This window comes from Myodes glareolus, chromosome X (genome assembly GCF_982192425.1).
Source record: "Myodes glareolus chromosome X, mMyoGla1.1, whole genome shotgun sequence".
NCBI lineage: Eukaryota > Metazoa > Chordata > Mammalia > Rodentia > Cricetidae > Myodes > Myodes glareolus.
Window position 1 is genome coordinate 66,042,905 of NC_142053.1, and position 17,781 is coordinate 66,060,685.

Sequence of the window (17,781 nt, forward strand, 5' to 3'; positions counted from 1 at the left end):
GAGCCAATTTGTAAATTGAGCACTCCAGGGGTCCATGAATAACATCAATAATCCTATAACTATAAAACCTAGCAGTGGTCTGTAACCAAAATCAATAGAAAAATTAACTGCAATATTCATTTGTAAATTCCCTCTATTTGAGTGGCCAAGGCATTTTCAACTTGCCTTATAAGGTATCCATTGTGATAGCAGAAATAACTGACTGACTAATGGTAAATCCAGCAGCCATAGCCACTCTAGCAGTCACACCAATAGCTGCCAATATCATGTGATTGGGTGATAAGTAGAAGAACAATCCTTGGAACTCGGAACACCACGGTCAGCTCCTCAGGATCCCAGCAATTCTCCAGTTGACAAACCAGTGTCTATTTGATCTCTTGATTCTGCCCTGTTTTTAGGCCTCTGGACAGGAAAATCCACAGCACACACAAGATGCTCAGGTACACATATTGGACTGTCAGTATCCTGCGGGAAAGCACAAACAGCAACAGCCCCTCTTCCCCACACCAGTATTGGATCTGGACCACACCAAGTGCCATCTGCTAGATTCTTCTATTTGGCACTAGGCATACTGAAAGAAAATGGTAGCCAATGAAGGTCAGCTGTGGTACAAGAATGAGCATCAACAGTCAAAAAAATTAAAATGTAGCTTTGTCTCCTGGGTCCTGGGAAGACCAGCTAGCCCTGTTGCCCTGCTGAGGAGTTCTTCCCAGAGAGGTGAGTGGGTGCTCACCTGGGCAGCCTGCCTGCCCAGGAAGAGAGCACAGCCCCCCCCCAGCTTCTGCAGCAGGGTCTTTGGTGTTCCAAGGGACCCCTCCCCTCCCCCCCACTGCTGCAGGCCCTTTGCCTCCCGGGTCCTGGGAAGACCAGCTAGCCCTGTTGCACTGCTGAGGCGCTCTTCCCAGAGAGCTGAGTGGGTGCTAGCCTGGGCAGCCTGCCTGCCTGTCCGGGAAGGGAGCACAGCCCTTCCCCCCTCAGCTTCTGCGACAGGGTCTTCGGTGTTCCAAGGGACCCCTCCCCTCCCCCCACTGCTGCGGGCCCTTTGTCTCCTGGGTCCTAGGAAGACCAGCTAGCCCTGTTGCCCTGCTGAGGAGTTCTTTCCAGAGAGGTGAGTGGGTGCTCACCTGGGCAGCCAGCCTGCCCAGGAAGGGATCACAGCCCCCCCGCAGCTTCTGCAGCAGGGTCTTCGGTGTTCCAAGGGACCCGTCCCCTCCCCCCACTGCTGCGGACCCTTTGTCTCATGGGTCCTGGGAAGACCAGCTAGCCCTGTTGCACTGCTGAGGAGTTCTTCCCAGAGAGGGCTGAGGAGCTCTATCCAGAGAGTGCTGTGAAGTCCTACCCAGAGAGTGCTGAGGAGTTCTATCCAGAAAGTGCTGAGGAGTTTCATCCAGAGTGGGGGAGATGGGCAGGCGCCAATGCAAGAATTCCTCCAACAACCTGAAAGGCAACATGACATCGCCAGAATCCAGGGAGCTCGAAACTAGAAGAATTGAACACCCTACTCCAGAAGAAATAGAAGAAATCGACTCTAAGCGCTTCTTTATGAAAATAATAGAGGAACTTAAACAGGAGGTGAAAATCTGCCGCAAAGAAATGGAAGATAAATATAACAAAAAAATTGAGGAAATGAGTAAAGAAATGGAAGAGAAATATACCAAAAAGTTTGAAGAAATGAGTAAATCCGTAAATGAAATTCTGGGAAACCAAGAAAAAACAATCAAACAGGTAATAGAAACAGTTCCAGATTTGAAAACTGAAATGGAGTCAATGAAGAAATCACAAACTGAGGGCCGGCTGGCTATGGAAAATCTGGGTAAATGAACAGAGACTTCAGAAACAAGCTTAACCAATAGAATACAAGAGATAGAAGAAAGAATCTCAGACTCTGAGGACATCATAGAGAAATTAAACACTCTGACCAAAGAAAACAGCAAATCCAACAAATTCTCATCACAAAACATTCAGGAACTGTGGGACACAATAAAAAAAACAAATCTAAGAATAATAGGAGTAGAAGAAGGAGAAGAATTGCATTTCAAAGGTCCAGAAAATATACTCAACAAAATTATAGAAGAAAACTTTCCCATCCTAAAGAACGATATTCCTATGAAGGTTCAAGAAGCATACAGAACACCGAATAGACTGGATCAGAAAAAAAAAATCCCGTCGCCATATAATAATCAAAACACAAAACATAAATATTAAAGAAAAAATTTTAAGAGCTGCAAAGGAAAAAGGGCAAGTAACTTATAAAGGTAAACCTATCAGGCTTACACCGGATTTCTCTATGGAAACCATGAAAGCCAGAAGATCCTGGATAGAGGTACAGCAGAAACTAAGAGACCATGGATGCAAACCCAGACTACTATACCCAGCCAAGCTATTGTTCACTATCAACGGAGAAAACAAAATATTCCAGGATAAAAACAAATTTAAACAATACGTAGCTACTAATCCAACCTTACAGAGAATATTAGAAGCAAAATCACTACCAAAGGAATCCAACATTCCCAACACTGCCTACAATAACTCAAACATCTAGCGACCATTCACAAGCACAAATCAAAGAAGAAAAACACATACACTCTACTACCTAAAAAATAAAAAAATAAATAAATAAATGACCGGAGTCAACAACCACTGGTCATTAATATCACTTAATATCAATGGACTCAATTCACCTATAAAGAGGCACAGACTTAGAGATTGCATATGAAAACAGGATCCAACATTCTGCTGTTTACAAGAAACACACCTCAACCACAAAGACAGACACCTACTCAGAGTAAAGGGTTGGGAAAAGGTTTTCCAAGCAAATGGACCTAAGAAACAAGGGGGCGTGGCCATTCTAATATCTAACAAAATCGACTTCAAACTAAAATCAATCAGAAGAAATGGAGATGGACATTTCATACTCATAACTGGAACAATTCTACAGGAGGAAGTCTCAATCCTGAATATCTATGCTCCTAATATAAAGGCACCCACATATGTAAAAGAAACTCTTCTAGAACTCAAGGCAGTCATCAAATCACACACACTAATAGTAGGAGACTTCAACACTCCTCTCTCACCAATGGACAGGTCAATCAGACAGAAACCAAACAGAGAATTGAGAGATTTATTGGAGGTATTGAATCAAATGGACTTAACAGACATCTATAGAACACTCCACCCAAATAGGAAAGAATATACCTTTTTCTCTGCAGCTCATGGAACCTTCTTGAAAATTGACCACATACTCGGTAACAAAGCAAACTTCCACAGATACAAAAAAATATTAGTAACTACCTGTGTCTTGTCAGATCACCATGGACTAAAATTAGAATTCAACAACAATGCTTCCCCCAGGAAGCCAACAAACTCATGGAAACTGAACAGTCAACTACTAAATCACCCCTGGGTCAAGGAAGAAATAAAGCAAGAAATTAATCTCTTCCTTGAATTTAATGAAAACAAAGACACAACATACTCAAACCTATGGGACACTATGAAAGCAGTGCTAAGAGGAAAGTTCATAGCACTAAGTGCCCAATTGAAGAAAGCAGAGAAAGCACACATTGGAGACTTAACAGCACACTTGAAAGATCTAGAAAAAAAAGAAGCTGATTCACCCAGGAGGTCTAGAAGACTGGAAATAATCAAACTGAGGGCTGAAATCAACAAAATAGAAACACAGAAAACAATCCAAAGAATCAATGAATCAAAAAGCTGGTTCTTGGAGAAAATCAACAAGATTGACAAACCCCTATCCAAATTAATCAAATGGCAGAGAGAGAACATGCAAATTAATAAGATCAGAAATGAAAAGGGGGACATAACCACAGACACAGAGGAAATTCAGAGAATCATTAGATCTTACTATGAAAGTTTATATGCCACAAAGTTGGAAAATGTAAAAGAAATGGACATTTTTTTAGATAAGTACCATATACCAAAGTTGAACCAAGAACAGGTGAACAATCTAAATAGACCTGTTAGTCGCGAAGAATTAGAAGCTGTTATCAAAAATCTCCCTACCAAAAAAAGCCCAGGACCAGATGGTTTAATGCAGAATTCTACCAGAACTTCCAGGAAGAGCTAATACCTATACTCCTTAACGTATTCCGCAATATAGAAACAGAAGAGTCATTGCCTAACTCCTTTTATGAAGCTACAGTTACCCTAACACCAAAACCACACAAAGACACAACCAAGAAAGAGAATTACAGGCCAAACTCACTCATGAACATTGACGCGAAAATTCTCAATAAAATACTGGCATACGAAATCCAAGAACACATTAGAAAAATCATCCATTATGATTAAGTAGGCTTCATCCCAGAGATGCAGGGATGGTTCAACATACGCAAATCTATCAATGTAATCCATCATATAAATAAACTGAAAGAAAAAAATCATATGATCATTTCATTGGATGCTGAAAAAGCCTTTGACGAAATTCAACACCCATTTATGATAAAGGTGTTGGAGAGACTGGGGATACAAGGATCATACCTAAATATAATAAAAGCAATTTACAGCAAGCCGACAGCTAACATCAAATTGAATGGAGAGAAACTCAAAGCCTTTCCACTAAAATCAGGAACACGACAAGGCTGTCCACTCTCTCCATACCTCTTCAATATAGTGCTTGAAGTTCTAGCAATAGCAATAAGACAACATAAGGGGATCAAGGGGATTCGAATTGGAAAGGATGAAGTTAAACTTTCGTTATTTGCTGACGATATGATAGTGTACATAAGCGACCCCAAAAACTCTACCAAAGAACTCCTACAGCTGATAAACACCTTTAGTAACGTGGCAGGATACAAGATCAACTCCAAAAAATCAGTGGCACTCCTATACACAAAGGATAAAGAAACGGAGAGGGAAATCAGAGAAACATCACCTTTCACGATAGCCACAAACACCATAAAATATCTTGGGGTTACTCTAACCAAGGATGTGAAAGACCTATTTGACAAGAACTTTAAGCCTTTGAAAAGAGAAATTGAGGAGGATACCAGAAAATGGAAAGACCTCCCCTGCTCTTGGATTGGGAGAATCAACATAGTAAAAATGGCAATTCTACCAAAAGCAATCTACAGATTCAATGCAATCCCCATCAAAATCCCATCAAACTACTTCACAGACCTTGAGAGAACAATAGTCAAGTTTATATGGAAAAACAAAAAACCCAGGATAGCCAAAACAATCTTATACAATAAAGGAACTTCTGGAGGCATTACTATTCCTGACTTCAAACTCTATTACAGAGCTACAGTATTGAAAACAGCTTGGTATTGGCATAAGAACAGAGAAGTCGACCTATGGAATCGAATAGAAGACCCAGATACTAACCCTCAAACCTACGAACACCTAATTTTTGACAAGGGAGCTAAAGGTATACAATGGAAGAAGGAAAGTGTCTTTAACAAATGGTGCTGTCATAACTGGATGTCAACCTGTAGAAGAATGAAAATAGATCCATATCTATCACCATGCACAAAACTCAAGTCCAAATGGATTAAAGACATCAACATCAATCTGTCCACTTTGAACCTGATAGAAGAGAAAGTGGGAAGTAGTCTACAAGATATAGGCACAGGAGGCCACTTCCTAAGTAGGACCCCAATAGCACAGACAATAAGAGAAACAATGAATAAATGGGACCTGCTGAAACTGAGAAGCTTCTGTAAAGCAAAGGACACTGTCAGTAAGACAAAAAGGCTGCCTTCTGACTGGGAGAAGATCTTCACCAACCCCTCATCAGACAAAGGTATGATCTCCAGAATATACAAAGAACTCAAGAAACTAGACACTAAAACTCTAATTAACCCAATTAAAAAATGGGGTAATGATCTGAACAGAGAATTCACAACAGATGAACTTCGAATGGCCAGAAGACACTTAAGGTCATGCTCAACCTCCTTAGCGATCAGGGAAATGCAAATCAAAACCACTTTGAGATACCATCTTACACCTGACAGAATAGCTAAAGTTAAAAACACCAATGATAACCTATGCTGGAGAGGATGTGGAATGAGGGGAACACTCATCCATTGTTGGTGGGAGTGCAAACTTGTGCAGCCACTTTGGAAATCAGTGTGGCAGTTTCTCAGGAAACTGGGAGTCAACCTCCCTCAGGACCCAGCAATTCCTCTCTTGGGAATATACCCTAGAGATGCCCAAACATACTACAAAAGCGTTTGTTCAACTATGTTCATAGCAGCACTATTTGTAATAGCCAGAACCTGGAAACAGCCTAGGTGTCCCTCAATAGAAGAATGGTTAAAAAAGGTGTGGAACATATACACATTAGAGTTTTACTCAGCGGTAAAAAATAATGACATCTTGAATTTTGCATGCAAATGGATGGACATAGAAAACGCTTTACTGAGTGAGGTAAGCCAGACCCAAAAAGAGGAACACGGTATGTATTCACTCATAAGTGGTTTCTAACCATAATTAAAGGTCTTTGAGCCTATTATTCGGGATCCTAGAGAAGCTAAATAAGAAGACGAACCTGATGAAGATTATTTAGCTATCCGCCAGGAGGTAGGAAATAGTCAAGAGTCCCAGGTAACCTTGGGTGCATGGGGGGGGGTGGGAGGGTTGTTGGAAGGGGAAAGGGTTAGAGAGAAGGGAGTAGGGGAGGAATGGAGAAAGCTCGGTTGACCGGGATGGGGGGGAAGGGAGGAAGGATGAATGTGGGATCAGGGAAGAATATATTTCAACTAAGGGAGTCATATTAGAGTTTACAGGAAACTTGATTATATATGGGATCCCTGGTCCAAGGAGAGATCCCCAGATTGTTCTCTGGACAGAGGAGGGGGTGCCTGAACCGGCCTTGGCCCGTGACCATACTGATGAATATTTTGCTTATCACCATAGATCCTTCTTCTGGCGTTGGATGACGATACAGATGGAGGCCCGCGTTGGAGCACCGAACTGAGCCCCCCAAGATCCAAATGAGGAGCAGAAGGAGGAGGAAAATGACGAAGGACTGCGAGGGATACTATCACCCACTGATACAAGGGGTCGGATCTAATGAGTGTTTACCAAGACCAGATGGACCGTGACTGAACGAGCATGTGATCCAACCAGATTCTCTGAATGTGGCCGGATTTTCTGAATGTGGCTGGCCTGCAGTCTTTATGAGAAGCCGTTGACAATGACACTGGGACTGGTTTCCTCTGCATATACTGGATTTTGGGGATCCAGTCTGTTTGGATGCTCACCTTCCTGGACCTGGAGTGAGGGGGGAGGAACTTGGACTTCCCACAGGGCAGGAGACCCTGACTGCCCTTGGGGACAAAGAGGGAGGAGGAGAGGGAGAGGGGGAGTGGGAGGGCATTGGGAGGAGGGACGTAAATGGAAACTTTTGATAATTTAATAAAATTACTTTAAAAAAAAAAAGATATAGGCACAGGAGGCCTCTTCCTAAGTAGGACCCCAGCAGCACAGACAATAAGAGAAACAATGAATAAATGGGATCTACTGAAACTGGGAAGCTTCTGTAAAGCAAAGGACACTGTCAGTAGGACAAAAAGGCTGCCTTCTGACTGGGAGAAGATCTTCACCAACCCCTATCAGACAAAGGTCTGATCTCCAAAATATACAAAGAACTCAAGAAACTAGGCACTAAAACTCTAATTAACCCAATTAAAAAATGGGGTACTGAACTTAACAGAGAATTCACAACAGATGAACTTCGAATGGCCAGAAGACACTTAAGGTCATGCTCAACCTCCTTAGCGATCAGGGAAATGCAAATCAAAACCACTTTGAGATACCATCTTACACCTGTCAGAATAGCTAAAGTCAAAAACACCAATGATAGCCTATGCTGGAAAGGATGTGGGGTGAGGGGAACACTCATCCATTGTTGGTGGGAATGCAAACTCGTGCAGCCACTGTGGAAATCAGTGTGGCAGTTTCTCAGGAAACTGGGCGTCAACCTCCCTCAGGACCCAGCAATTCCACTCTTGGGAATATACCCTAAAGATTCCCTAACATACTACAAATGCATTTGTTCTACTATGTTCATAGCAGCACTATTTGTAATAGCCAGAACCTGGAAACAGCCTAGGTGCCCCTCAATAGAAGAATGGTTAAAAAAGGTGTGGAACATATACACATTAGAGTTTTACTCAGCGGTAAAAAACAATGACATCTTGAATTTTGCATGCAAATGGATGGAAATAGAAAACGCTTTACTGAGTGAGGTAAGCCAGACCCAAAAAGAGGAACACGGTATGTATTCACTCATAAGTGGATTCTAACCATAATTAAAGGTTTTTGAGCCTATTATTTGTGATCCTAGAGAAGCTAAATAAGAAGATGAACCTGATGAAGATTATTTAGCTATCCACCAGGAGGTAGGAAATAGACAAGAGTCCCAGGTAACCTCGGGTGCATGGGGGGGTAGGAGGGTTGATGGAAGGGGAGAGGGTTAGAGAGAAGGGAGTATTGAAGGAATGGGGAAAGCTCGGTGGCCTGGGATGTGGGGGGAGGGAGGAAGGATGAATATGGGATCAGTGAAGAATATATTTCAACTAAGGGAGTCATTTTAGGGTTTACAGGAGACTTGATTATATATGGGATCCCAGGTCCAAGGAGAGATCCCCCAGATTGTTCTCTGGACAGAGGAGAGGGTGCCTGAATCGGCCGTGGCCCATAACCATACTGATGTATATTTTGCTTATCACCATAGATCCTTCATCTGGCGAAGGATGGCGATAAAGTCGGAGACCCACATTGGAGCACCGGACTGAGCCCCCCGAGGTCCAAATGAGGAGCAGAAGGAGGAAGAACATGAAAAACGAAATCAGTACTGCGAGGGATGCTATCACCCACTGATACAAGGAAACGGATCTAATGAGATTTTACCAAGGCCTGTTGGACTGGGACTGAACGAGGACGTGATCTAACCAGATTCTCGGAATTTGGCCGGATTCTCTGAATGTGGCTGGCCTGAAGTCTTTCTGAAAAGCCATTGACTATGATACTGGGACCTGTTTCCTCTGCATATTCTGGATTTTGGGATCCAGTCTGTTTGGATACTCACCTTCCTGGACCTGGAGTGAGGGGGGAGGAACTTGAACTTCCCACAGGGCAGGAAACCCTGACTGCCCTAAGGGACGAAGAGGGAGGAGGAGAGGGAGTGGGGGGAGTGGGAGGGTGTTGGGAAGAGGGGCGGAAATGGAAACTTTTATAATTTAATAAAATTTACTTTCAAAAAAAATTAAAATGTATAAAATACAGGATAAATGGTCTCTGGGGTGAAACCATATTCCCCCTTTTTTGTACTATGTATTCTCCCATAAACATAATTACATAAACAATTACCTGCACGTGAGTACCATCAATGTTCCTGAATAACCAGATATAGTCATTGAAACTCCTATTTCTATGGGGGTGTATAGTCTCTTCACATTATTTGTTAGCATTTTCATTGACCAAATGCTTTATGACAGGCAGAGCTGATTCCACATCCCCCAAAATGTGATTTCCCGGCTGTAACTGGTGGTCAACAAGCTCAAAATAAGGTTCAGATGGTCCTTGAAGGGACTTAGACAGTTTATTAATAGAAATGTCTAAAATAATTCCTAGTAATCTGAGACCAAAAATTGACAATTAAAAATACATAAAAAACAGAATGCTATTAAATCAATCAGGGCATTTATGAAACAAAGTGATTATTCGTTATCCTATGTAAAATCTTACAATATTTTAATAGAATTCTTCTTTGAATTTCATGTTAATGGCACTGGAGTGTGACCTTAATTACCACTTATTTCACACGCTATTGTGATAAACCTGCTATTTGTCTTTGAAAAAATTATGCTTTTTCTATTGTACCATGAATTGGTTTAGTAGAATTACTGTGGATGATTTGAGGTATTAGAAGATGAAAATAAGTTTTCAAGGATTCACACGAGAAATTACCACAATCTAGGTCTGTTGCACTATTTATAGTTCTATCATAGGAGGAGAATGAATAGGAGGATGAGAAGATCAGAGCCTACTTTAGCTAAAGAAATGAATTAAGGTCAATCTAGTTATCTTAGCAAGCATCAGTCTGAATCTAAAAACAAAAAACAAAAAAACAAACAAACAAAAAAACAAGAATCAGGGATTTCAGGAGAGCCCAATTGCAGAACACTTGATTAGCATGAATGTGATTTGGGGGACCACCCCCTATAACAACAACTAGTCACAGGCTTTGTTTTTATTTCATTTTTGATATAGGGTGTCATACATAGCATTAAGCTCATAAATTGTCCTACCTTGGTTACCTGAATGCAGGAATTACATCATGAATCATCATATCCAGCTAAATTATTATGCTTTCTTACTTCTGTTGGCTATATTTTAAAATTTAAGTTTTATCAGGGGTTATTTCCTCAGAAATTCTGTTCCTATACATTCTTTTGTGTTTTCACATTTCTTTCTCTATTTTGATCTGTACTTAAAATTCCTTAAAAAAACAGTAGATTTAGATTGGTCTTGACAATAAGAGCTCTATCTAATATAGTCCTGTCTTTGAATATTTTATATTCAAGTATGGTAACATTTTAATATTCTACATTTCAGGATTTCAACATGATTTACAGTGTAGATAGAAGCAGTGCAATTTAAACTTCCTTTAAACATGTTCATAGTCATCTGAAGCAGAATATAGAGGCCTTTAACAAGCTACACTATCACACATATAATCATTTCATTCAAGCTGGATTGTTACACTATGCCTTCTAATAAGTCAACTAAAAGGGAAATGGATTTATATTCATAATGTTGTGCTTGTTATTGTCAGCTGACATTAAAATTTTGAAATAATAAACAATGATTTAATCTCTTATTGTATAATCTTCATATACATGTATATGTTTTAATATTCTTATTAAATTTATGTGACTAAGAAAACAATGTATAAACATAACATAAAAACAGAGAGATCACTCACTTCTTTATTTCCATTTGTAGATCAATGACATTTATCTATTTATATTGGATCATTTGATTTATATGTACACATAAGTATTCCATTGATTAAGAATTCTATGTATTCCCCTTGTATTAAGATTGCAAAAGTAACTCAAATGCAATGGCACAGGACTTTAATATCAGCTCTTGGGAGGCAGAGGCAGACAAATCTCTGAGTTCAAGGCCAATGTGGTCTACAGACTGAGTTCCAGGACAGTCAGGGTTAATCAGAGAAAACATGTCTCAAAAAACCAGAAAAGAAAAAATAAAGAAGTAAAAGACTGTAGACTGCAAATTTACTTATCAAAATAAACATGCATGCTTTTTTGATAATGAGGTTAATGTTTTCAGTAGTTATGAAGAAACAACATGATTTTTTAAATACTCTGTTATTAATGAGTATCCTTACATTTTAATGTTAGAAATAGTTCTCAGAGGCATTAAGAAACACTAAGCCAGGACATTTAACCAGGGAAGTCCTGTACAGAATATATTACCATTTGTAAAGATCCAGAAACTGTAATGTATAAATTAAAATGTTCTTTACAATTATTTGTGAAATATTTAGGATTCATTTTGATGCTTTATTCCTCATTAATTCTCTTCACTCTGACAAACATTTGCAATATTGGACTCCTCTAGAACATATACAAGGTTATCTTATATTACTTATTTATTTTATTAGGACACTAAGAAATTGGAACTCTGTGATGTGCTTCAGTGACCTTATTACTTATAAGCACTAACTATCATTATTAAGAGTTCAAGGATGATCCAATGAAAATGAAATTATTACTTAGATATCTTACTCCTGTTATAGGAATAATTTCACAATGAGAAAGAGAAAGTGAGAAAGAGAGAAAGAGAGAGAGAGAGATTTTAAAAAGTTGTTTTAAAAATAAAATAAAAGAATAAATTTCCAGTATATCTATTACTTAATATCCTACATATTCTTCTTCTTTAGGCTTGTGAATTTTAAATTGAAATATTTTTTTCTTATATTCTGTAAACATGCAGGATCTGACTATAATGGTTGTTATATTTATAAAATCTGAGTCTGATGATTACAGAAAAGTCTGGTTCTAACTTAAAATGGACCTGGAAATATCAACTCTAGCAATAAGTTTACTTTGAAAGGGCACAAACTTTTTGTGATGAGATTTCAGAAGAGGAATAAGAATATGGGTATCACATAGACACAGATGATTAATAATGTATTCCTTCACAGCAGGAGTTCTTTGAAACAACATACGGCTACAGAATTACACTTATACTACCCAACTGAGGGATATAATTTATCTAGTTGGAGAAACTGTTGTGACAGGGAATACATTCAATGCTGCACATGTTCTGCATTCCAATACATAGGAAACATACTTAGAAGAGTACATCCTAGCAGTGTTATGATTTTAACTGGCAAATCATAAACTTTTCATTTTATAACAAGAACAACATTTTATAATATTACTCCAATTGATAACTGTGAATTGAAATAACCTTACCTTTGATGGATAATTAAAAGATAGTTAGGAGACCAAGGGGATTCAAATCAGAAAGTAAGAAGTCAAACTTTCATTATTTGCAGATGATATGATTGTGTACATCAGTGACCCCAGAAACTCTTCCAAAGAACTCCTCAAGCTGATAAACACCTTCATTAATGTAGCAGGATTCAAGATCAACTCAAAAATTTAGTAGCCCTTCTATATACAAAGGATAGAGTAGCAGAGAGGGACACCAGAGAAACATCACCTTTCACGATAGCCACAAATAGCATAAAGTATCTTGGGGTTACACTAAGCAAGGAAGAGAACTATTTGACAAGAACTTTAAGGATCTGAGAAAGAAATTGAAGAGGACACCAGAAAATGGAAGGATCTCTCATGCTCTTGGATTGGGAGGATCAGCATAGTAAGACTGTCAATTCTACCAAAAACAATCTATAGATTCAATGCAATCCCCATCAAAATCCCAACAAAAGTCTTCACAGATCTTGAGAGAACAATAACCAAATTTATATGGAAAAACAAACAAACAAAAAAACCCAAACAGGATAGCCAAAACAATTCTATATTATAAAGGAACCTCTGAAGGCATTACCATTCCTGACTTCAAACTCTGTTACAGAGCTACAGTAATGATAACAGCTTGGTACTGGCATAAAAACAGAGATGTTGACCAATGGAATCAAATTGAAAACCTGGATATTAACCTACACATCTATGAAACCAGATTTTTGACAAGGGAGCTAAAAGTAAGAAAAAAAGCATCTGTAAAGCAAAAGACACTGTCAGTAAGACAAAGAGGCATCCTATTGAATGGGAGAAGATCTTCACTAACCCCGTATCAGACAAAGGTCTGATCTCCAAAGTATATAAAGAACTCAAGAAACTGGATATGAAAATTCTAATCAACCAATTAAAAAATGGGGTACTGAACTGAAAAGAGAATTCACAGCAGATGAAGTTCAAATGGCCAAAATATACTAAAGGTCATGTTCAGCCTCCTTAGCCTTTAGGGAAATGCAAATCAAAACAACTTTGAGATACCATCTTACACCTGTCAGAATGGCAAAAATCAAAAATACCAATGATAGCCTATGCTGGAGAGGATGTGGAGTAACAGGAATACTCATCCATTCCTGGTGGGAATGTAAACTTGTGAAACCACTGTGGAAATCAGTGTGGCAGATTCTCAGGAAATTGGGAATCAATCTAACTCAGGATCCAGCAATACCACTCTTGGGAATATACCCAAGAGATGCCCAATCATACTACAAAAGCATTTGTTCAGCTATGTTCATAGCAGCATCATTTGTAATCGCCAGATGCTGGAAACAACCTAGATGCTCCTCAATGGAAGAATGGATAAAGAAAGTGTGGAATATATACACATTAGAGAACTACTTAGAGGTAAAAAAAATAATGACATTTTGAATTTTGCATGCAAATGGACGGAAATAGAAAACACTATCCTGAGTGAGATAACCCAGACTCACAAAGATGAATATGGTATGGACTCACTTATTAGTGGACTCTAGCCATAAACAAAGGACATTAAGCCTAGAGAAGCCAAATAACAAGGTGAACCCAAAGACAAACATATATAGATCCTCTTGGAAATTGGAATCAAACAACATTGCTGGGCAAAAGTTGGGAGCATGGGGGTGGGGAAGAGGTGGGAGTAGGCTTGGGGGAAGGGGAGAGTTGGAGAGAGTAGGGAGAAGAGAAAAAACTGGAGAGGGCTTGGGGGAGTTGGAGGGTGGAGATGGAGGATGGGCAGATCTAGGAGCAGGGAAGAAATTATCTACTTTAAGGGATCCATTTTAGGGTTGACAAGAGACTTGGCTCTAGAGGGGCTCCCAGGGATGTCCCCATCTTTGTCCTTGGGCAGCAGAGGAGAGGGTTCCTGAATTGGCCTTGCCCCTCTAACACACTGATGATTATCTCGAATATCACCACAGTATCTTCGTCCAGTGCTGGATGATGATAGAGACAAATTACCTCACTAGAGCAACAGACTGAGCTCCCAAGTCCAATTGAAGAGCATAAGGAGCATAATGAGCAAGGAAGTCTGGACCATTAGGGGTTGGTCCACCCACTGAGACAGTGTGCCTGTTTTAATGGGAGCTCAACAATTGCAGCTTTTCCTCGACTGAATGGGCATGCGACCAAACCAGACTCTCTGAATGTGGCTGAAATGGGGGGCTGATTGAGAAGCCATTGAAAAGACCCTTCATCTGGCGATGGATTGAGATAGAGACAGAGACCCACACTGGAGCACTGGGCTGAGCTCCTAAGGCCCAGATGAAGAGCAGAAGAAGGAGAACATGAGCAAGGAAGTCAGAACCATGAGTGGTGCACCCTCCCACAGAGAATGATCTAATGGGAGCTCACCAAGGCCAGCTTGAATGGGAATGAAGGAACATGTGGTCAAATCAGCCTCTCTGAATGTGGCTAACAATGAGGGTGGACTGAGAAGCCAATGATAATGACACCCGATTTTATTTCTACAGCATGTACTGGCTTTTTGGGAGCCTAGTCTGTTTGGATACACACCTTCCTAGACCTGGATGGAAGGAGGGCCTTGGACTTTCCACAGGGCTGGGCACCCTGACTTCTCTTAGGATTGGAGAGCGAGGAAGAGGGGAAGTGGGGGAGTGGGAGGGAAATGGGAGGATGGGAAGAGGTAAATTTTTTTAATAAATAAATAATTAATTAATTTTAAAAAAGAATTTATTTTGTCTAGCCAAATGTGGTACAATCAGTTTTCCAATGTCCTGCAGTTTTTACACAGTCTTGGAGAGGTTCTGGCAGCAGGTGTTGCATTGGGGCATTTAGCCTAGTGGTCAGTGTCATCTTAATCCAGGTGGATACATAGTGGTGTTCTATAATCTTCTGTGGAGACCTTGGGTGACTGCTAGGATCTCAGTGTCTCTGACTAATATAATAAGCTTTTTAATCATCACTTTATATGCCATATTCTGCAGATCTCTAAAGTACTGGGCTACCGAGATATATATATATATCGGTATATATATATATATATATATATATATATATATATATATATACACACACACACATTTGATTAGGCAAACTTTGTTTCTAGCTATTTTTTTGTTTGACTTTGAAAACATGCACAGGAACTAAATAAGGCTTGTTGTGGAATTAATTCTATTAGTATTTTAAGTATGAATGACTATTAACTTGTTTTTCTAACAGTCTGTAATAAGTTTACAGTTTTCATATGTCGGGTTTTGCTACATCCATGGCTGTCACACCAGTGTAGCAGAAATGCTGACTGGACGGACTGTTGCCGTGGGATTGGGCCTCGTGCTTCACAGAGTTATGTCTCTGGGTGTCCCTTTGCAATCAGCTGTGTTTATGATGCCACTTGAGCCGTTTTTGCACTGACTCGACCTCTCTGCCTTTGGCACCGATATGTCTGTCTTTTTCTTGTCTTTCTGTGATTCTTGCATATTGCCAACAGATCAGACTATTCCAGGCAGTTACAAATACAAACAAGACTGCTGAGGACATTTTGAGCTCTGCCCCACCATTCATTAAAGCCTTAAAGGAAATAGCCAGTTCTGGGAATTGGGAGGTCATCGTTAAAATAATTCTTTAATGATGTGGAGCAAAAGGAGTTGCTCTTATCAGAAGAAACCTTAGAAGCCTTCTGTAGGAAAACAGCTGCAGCAACCCCCACTAGACATTTGCCTGAGGGATACATGCAGTTTAACAGGAGGCCTATGCAGCCTTCCTTATGGCCAGAAAACCAAGGCTAATTACAACATCTGACCCTGAAAGTTGGGGAGGGAAGAGAGTCTAGATTAATGGTATAAGACGAGTTTCAGACAAGTTTGAGATCATGTCTTTAAAATTTCCTAGAAGAAAGTTTTCCCAGGAAGATGGTCGCCTTCTCCTTTCACACCCCAAGATAGTCTGAGGACAAGGTCACTTAGCCCAGCCAGCCATCTCGTGTACTGAGCAAAAGTCCTTGTACCCAAGTCAAAGCATTTTCAAAGATTCTTTTTGTAAACTGTTTTATGCTGTTCTTTTTTTTATGAACTGATAATGTATGCCTTTGCCAAGTTCTTTGTTTGTAAAAATATAAAAGCCTTACACTAATTGAAGTAAAGTGACAGCAGCATATTCAACCACATTGAATGTGTCTGTCTGTCATTTCCCTCGCCGATTCCTGAAATCTTCTGAGCCTTCGTCCTGATTCTCCCATGGTCTGAGTAGCTCCCCTGAGCCGGTCCGTGGTAGGGTTTAGTCTTAAAAATAATGATTTTGAGTTGAAGCTAAAAAGAAAGTGAATTAGTCTTTCCAAGGGTAAAACAGAACAAATTTGTAGCCAGCTGTTAATGCTGTCTCCAGGGAAGGAAAGGAAAGGTGACAAGGAAAATTTCTCTGGGCCAAATGGGAACAGAAGGGAGTTGGAGAGACCAACACTGTCCTTGACAAGTCGTTCTAAGGAGCAAGAGTCACATGTTAATAAAAGGGCCACAAATTCTTTCTCCCAGAGATAAGGAGGGTGGCACCCTTTCTAGGCAGTGAAAACTTTCTCCAAGTCCCCTGAGGGAAGAGGAACTTTCTCTGAAAAAGGTTTTAACATTTAAATATTGTTTTCCATGTTGTAATTTCCCCATTAAATTTTTCCCATTGTTATTTTACAATTGCAGTCTTGTCAGTGTTATGAATTTTAATTTAAACATCTGACAATCAGATGGTCCTAGGCTACCACTGAATACCATCAAAGGATTGATGCCCATAGGCTGGGATGCTGTTCCTAGCCCTCTATTAAACTGCCTGGGCCATTGTCTTGTTGCCTAACAAGAATTGAGCATCTCCGTTTCTGTTTAGCATTCGGTGCTATGGCTGTGACACTAATATTTAGCTTTTTATTTTAAATACAAGCATTAACAATATAAAACATTTTATAAGTAAAAATGTCCCATAGATGTGTAAACTTAAATATTTTAAAATCTGTTCAAAAAATATAAAATCTCTTAAATGGCTTTCTCCAATATCAAAAAGAAAACGTCTCTTTGGCTACACCTTGAATGGTATATAGATAGATTCTTTTAGATCTCAACCTGCTCCATTGCAGTGTAGCTGTTGCTTCTCATGTCTATTCCCTGGCACTGGCATTTCTAAAACTGTTAAAAACCATTCTTACAAATTCATATTCTTCGGGACACTAGTCCTGCCATACATTTGTAAACATTAAATGTTTCCTATGACTGTTTTATGTCTTTATAACCATTGTCATCCAAGTGGCACTTAAATTAAAAAAGTGTAG